The sequence below is a fragment of the Pinus tabuliformis genome, chromosome 8, assembly GCF_031772625.1.
Source record: "Pinus tabuliformis cultivar Carrire ecotype Pingquan chromosome 8, CPIR1, whole genome shotgun sequence".
In the NCBI taxonomy this organism is placed as follows: Eukaryota; Viridiplantae; Streptophyta; class Pinopsida; order Pinales; family Pinaceae; genus Pinus; species Pinus tabuliformis.
Genome location: NC_142294.1, coordinates 1475151403 through 1475157402, shown reverse-complemented (window position 1 = coordinate 1475157402; position 6000 = coordinate 1475151403).

The following is a 6000-nucleotide window of genomic DNA, read 5'->3' as shown; positions in this document are numbered from 1 at the left end:
CCTCCGACAAGACTTCATGCACCAGGATAGGTGTCTGAAGTGGAGGTGTAGGAAAATGAAAAATAGACACTTCAAGACAAGAAGGCATCTCATTGAGGCTAGGAAGAAAAGAAGAACAATGATGTAGATCATTCCATGGAATTTCATCTAGAGACATGACCTCAACGATACTCTCGTCAGTGGGGAATTTCTCGTTCAAAGGATCGAAAGAATCCCAAGAACCAACCTACGGAGATGGAACGTAAGTGTCCAGGTTCATACTGAAGACAGTATGACTTTCTAAAGAATCCATTGAAGCTAAGACAATTTCTTGATAATTTATCTCCAATGGACATAAAGGCATAACATCACCAAATGAGTCAATTTGATCATCGGTAGGGATAGTCCAAGGATCTGTACAACCTTAGATAATATTGACCAAATGAAAATTCAGAGGTGGGAGAGAAAAAGTACCCATTAAAGTAGAGTGTTTGAAGAGACTTGCCCCAACACTCTCATAAAGAATCTCAGTATTTCCCACATAAGGAATGTTTTCATTCGATGAACTAGAAGAAAAGAAGGCTAGTTGATCAACCGTGACAATTTTTCCTTCATGAGGAAAATGAAGTACGCGGAACAAAGAAGACACCACACAAAACATGGCGTGAGTCCATTGTCGCCCGAGAAGAAGGTTGTAGTTTAGATTGGCATCTACAACTTCTTATTTTAATTCAATAGTCTTTCCTTCTAATGTAATTAGAAAGTTTTTGAGAATACCATATGGTCGTGAACCTCGACCATCAAAGGATTCCAAGGTGTTCGGAGATTGGTTAAGAGAAGGACAGCCAATGGCTTTCCAACACAAAACTAACATGATGCAGGTAGAGGCACCTTCATCAATAAGTGTTCGATGAATTGTCTTTCCTTTGATAAGGACCTGTATCAAAAATAAAATTTGATAAGGAAGACAAGGCACATGATTCTCTAGGTTGAAAGTAATCTGACTCGAATTAGAAGGCCCAATAGCACCTATAGCAAACAACAGTGACTTCCACTATGTTGGACAGTATTGGGGAACCTCCAAGGTAGACATTGCTAGAGGTGCCTAAGGTAAATCCTCAACAATATTTTAATGTTGAGCAGCTCTAACATTCAAATTAAAAGATGACTTCCGAAGAACACCTTTGGGAGGTGGGCAGATGACGGACTCCCTATTAAGATGCTCAATATGGAGTGGATAAGAACTAGATGGAGTAGAAGTAGAAGGAGTATTGGTGGCTTCTTTCTCCATTGTCTACTTATACATGGCTTGATAGTCCTTATTTGGAGTAGCAATCAAGATAGGTGATGAACCTTACATCATGAACAGTTGGGAAATTGAGGAAGAAGAAGACTGAGGTTGGTCTACAAATTGGGTCTGTTGTGATGGAAAGGGTTCTCTTAAGACAGCCAGAGTCCCTTTCAGGAAGCGACTAACTTCAGATCATCAGTGTCAATCCTTAATGTAGCAATCTTCCTCACGGAGGAGGCAAGGATATTTTGACTTTCTTTTACAAGCATCATCAGCAGAGGATTTAGGAGGGTCCTGTTTTGGGGCATCGACTTTGGCCTTACATTTTCCCTTCTTTTTACCTTTAGAGGTCTTATTTGCTATGGTAGAGTAGACAACATGTAACTCAGAGGTTTTTCCAGAATTGGATGATTTTTTGGAGGGATTATTGGAACTAGTGTTCGAGACTTATTTTTGCTTCGAAGAAGCTTTCGCGGATGTCTAAGACACGGAACCAATCACACCGTCAACAAGTGGTGTATCAAGAGACTTTGATGTTGTCTGATCTGATGATGGTCTCGGAGCATTAGGTAACATATCATATAATGTGCCAGATTACGAATAGACCAAGTCTAAATAATGGGCATGGGCGATGCCTTGCTCTTTAGTAACACGTCCACCCGTGGATATGTCCTTAGCAATTTTACAGATGAATAATTTTGTGAACCATTCTGTCAAAACATCATCAGCAATCACAAACTTGATGAGGCGACGCTGATGTCTTCATTCATGGATATGACCAGAAATGTGGGTCGCAATGTCTTGCTTAAGGGACGTAAGCCAATGAGTATCAGTTTCATACTGAAATGGCAGTTGGAAATGAGTGAGGAAATCCATAGCGAGAGAGTTGAAATTACCTTAGGTACCTCGAAGCAATTTGATGTACCACTTAGCAGAAGCACTTGTGAGAGTTCTTTGAAAGAGTTGAAGATGGGTAGAACCATCGACATACAAATTGGAGGAGCACTAGAGGTGATATGTCATCACGTAGGCTTATGGATCCTCCTTTGCTTTTCCCTCTAATTTGGGGAAACTGCTTGGAATCTTCATCGAAACTGGTGGCAAGTAAGGAGAATGAAGAATGGGATCATTCATGAGCCTCGAGACATCAGGCAACTCCAACATAGTCAAGAAATGAAATTTTGTATTAAATGCCATATAGGGCCTTTAAGGAGACCCAAATTGTGGAGTCCATCCTTGTTGGTAAGGATTTTTGCACCCATAGTGGAGGATTTTGTCCATATGGAACCTAGTTCTATCCCCACTAAGGGTTACCTTGCCGATAAGGTGGATTCGGTCCAGGGTAGGCTTGATACCAACCTACAACAGGTTTCTGATAATCATTTTATGCGGTGTATAGGTTATAAGGCTGTTGAACCTATTAACCCTGGACATAAGGAGATTGAACCTTATGCTATAGGTTTTGACCTTTACCTTGCATAGGTTGACCTTGTTGATATGCATATATAGCTTGTTGCTATCAAGGTTGACCTTGTTGTTGCAAAGGTTGACATTTCTATTGCAAAGGTTGACCTTACTGCTACAAAGGTTGGCCTTGCGAGGATAAGGATTGGGAGGACTGTTGAAAAAATTGAGTATGCAGTTACAAAGGTTTTTGCAATTATGGTAAAGGTTTCCTTTGTTGTTGTAGCAGTTTCCCTTGTTACTGCAATGCTTGCCCTTGCTCCTGCAAATATTGCCCTTGCTGCTACAAAGGTTGTCCTTATTTCTGCAAGGGTAGCTGGATAGTTCCTGAGGTTATACCCTGAGGGTATTGATAGTTCCCGAATTGGATATGGAAATATCCACTAGGAATAGAGGATTGACTAGGCTAAACATAAGGTCCAACTTGAGGAAGATTAACTAAGGCTTGTGAACCATACGGAACATAGCCTGTTGGAACGAAACCTGAGCCATATACAGCTATTGAGATTAGACGTTACCTAACCTGGACAGACCAGCAAGGTTAGGTATAGCTCCATAAAAAGGTTTATTCATTCCAACCATGTGATTTTGTAATCCACTGACATTGGTTTCGCCTGACATAAGAGGAATATTAAGATATTTTCCCCAACTAGTGGCATAATTTGTCCACTCAATGGAGGGATAGAAGATCTTATCGAGACCTCACCTGAGATAGTCGATTTAATCGGAAGATTCGGTTGAAACAATGAAATAGGATGAGACAAAATGGTAGGTTGAACCAGAACTGAAGTGATTGTAGTTTGTATAGTAGTTCGAGAGGTTGTGTTTAGAATGAACGGACCCGATGTAGGCATAGCATTGGAAGTCTAGATGGGGTTTTTATACAATGATGAGGCACTAAGACTACCAAAAACTAATAGAGCTAGAGTGGTATAGCCATGTGGCAACATGGATCCACTAGTTTCAGGATAGGAGAGAGACGAGAATCTTCCTATATAAGGAAATCCTTCTGGAGGGAATCCATATGCCTACTCATCATCTACATGAGGAGTAGGGGTAGTGGACACTTCCGAATGATTTGGAGAGGAGACTATAATTTCAACTTATAAATCCATAGATGGAAACAATTAGAGACGAGGAACCCGATATGTATGAGGAGATAACTCCAAAGAAATACTAGGCCGATCATATGGATTGTAAGGATGCTGAGGAGATATCACAACAGGATCGAACAATGGATTTGACGAATAGACAACCAGCCCTTGCAGACTTTCAGGAGTCTACAGAGTCTCAGGGGTTTGAATAGGATTATTAGAGGATTCCGGAGTAGATTCTTGAGGTGACTAGGAATCTAATGGAGGCAGAAGAGAAGACAAAGGTTGGATACTAATTCCAAGTTCAAAACCTTGATCCTCAAGTGACTGAGGAAGTTTTGGATAAACTCCTTTGGAGGACCCTTTAGTATCATACAATGAAGGGGAACTATGAGATGGACTCAATGTTTCAGCCAATATGACTTCCTCTCAACAAAAAAAGGAAAGGAAAATTCATTTAGGGATTTAACAATCTTGAAATTAACAGGGAATTACTCAATTTAGGTCTAGTAAGCAATTGCTTGGTTTCGACATGTTTATCTTGGGAAGTTATATTTTAGAAACAAAAACATTTCCTTTTCATCTTTTAATAGTTGAGAAAAGGGTGAAAAGGTGACTCTTGTCTCTTTCAATAGTTTTGTGAGCTTGAAAGGACAAGTTGCTTGATGATATTTTCAAATTTAAAGAGTTAGAAAAGATCAAATCATTGCTTAGGTGAATCTAGGTAAAAGGAGTACTAAGTAACCGTGAATTGAAATATACACCTCAGCAAATAAATTTAGTAAGGACTTAACATATGTGCAGGCAATCTTTTGGAATGTTGTGTACAGTATATCACATTTACAGGGTGGCATAATCGGCTTCCTATGGATAAAGTTCTACAGCCTATGGGGGTCTCCCTTTATATACATGATGGTACATGGAGCAGAAGTCCATGCAAACGCTGTTTAATGGCGAAGCGAACGAAAACTGCTAATTTTTTAAGACACAGGAACACGTCTCTAACCTAGACCACTAGATATAAACTTTAATGTTTCAAATGCTCCTTAGGTTAATTGATTGATTTTAAAGTTGATCTTGTAATTATATTTCAATTTCAAGGCCATAATAACGTTACTTGTTCCTAAAATGCAAAATAGATGATGAAATGAAATTGTTCAATTCGATGAAAGTTATCTATGTAGGGAAGAAGACCACTAAAACCATGCATCAAACCAAATGCAAAAGCGCATCCATGAAAATATTAAAACGTTAAATGAAAAATATGAAATCTAATCTTTCATATGATAAGAAAATACAATGCCAAAACAACTCTTAAAGAAAAATTTTCTTAACATATAATGATGATTTTTTCTCTTTTTCAAAATGCAATTAATGTAATCTAATGCAAAGTAAAATAGAATGCAAGCAGAACAACAAACATGAAAATCTATTTCACATCAATCATCTAAATGCAACTCAAAATTCTTAGAAAACTATGAAAAGAATAGCACTTTCACTTTCACTTTGAAACACAAAAACTTCGAATCAAAACGCTTCCTTTTGATTCCAATGAGATAATCGATTTGTAATCTATTGTTCGTCGAATGAAGCTTAAGTAACTTTCACAATATCCACTAATGAAAAAAACTTAAGGCACATGAACCAAAAATTGATCTTCAAAGTATGTCTAAACACACAAAGAATCTTTAACATAGGGAATGGATCTCTGATCGCTGATGGGAAGACCAAGCAGTGGACGAAGGTTGACCTAGAAGATCTAGAATCCTAAAAGGCTAATCAAAATTCAAGTGCAATAAAACCAATTTAAAAGACAATTTCAATCAGACAATGATATATTCAATGAACAACACATTGGTAAATCACAAGCAGAAGGAAAATAAAACTGAAAATAAGAAAGAAAACCCTAAATTTCTTAATTTTTGCAATCATCACACCTATCAAAACGAAAATAGCAATCATCGCTACTATAACTAGAAAACCCATGATATCGTCATGACTGTTAGGATCAAACCCATGATGGTCAAGAAAATCAAAAAAGAAACTCAAAATCTTCAAGAACAGTTCAAACTGACAACCTTCAGACATCTACTAGAAAGTGGCACTAACTATAGACATGCAATGAAATCTAAAAATGAAAGGTTGATCAAAATCGTTAAAAGACAATGTGAA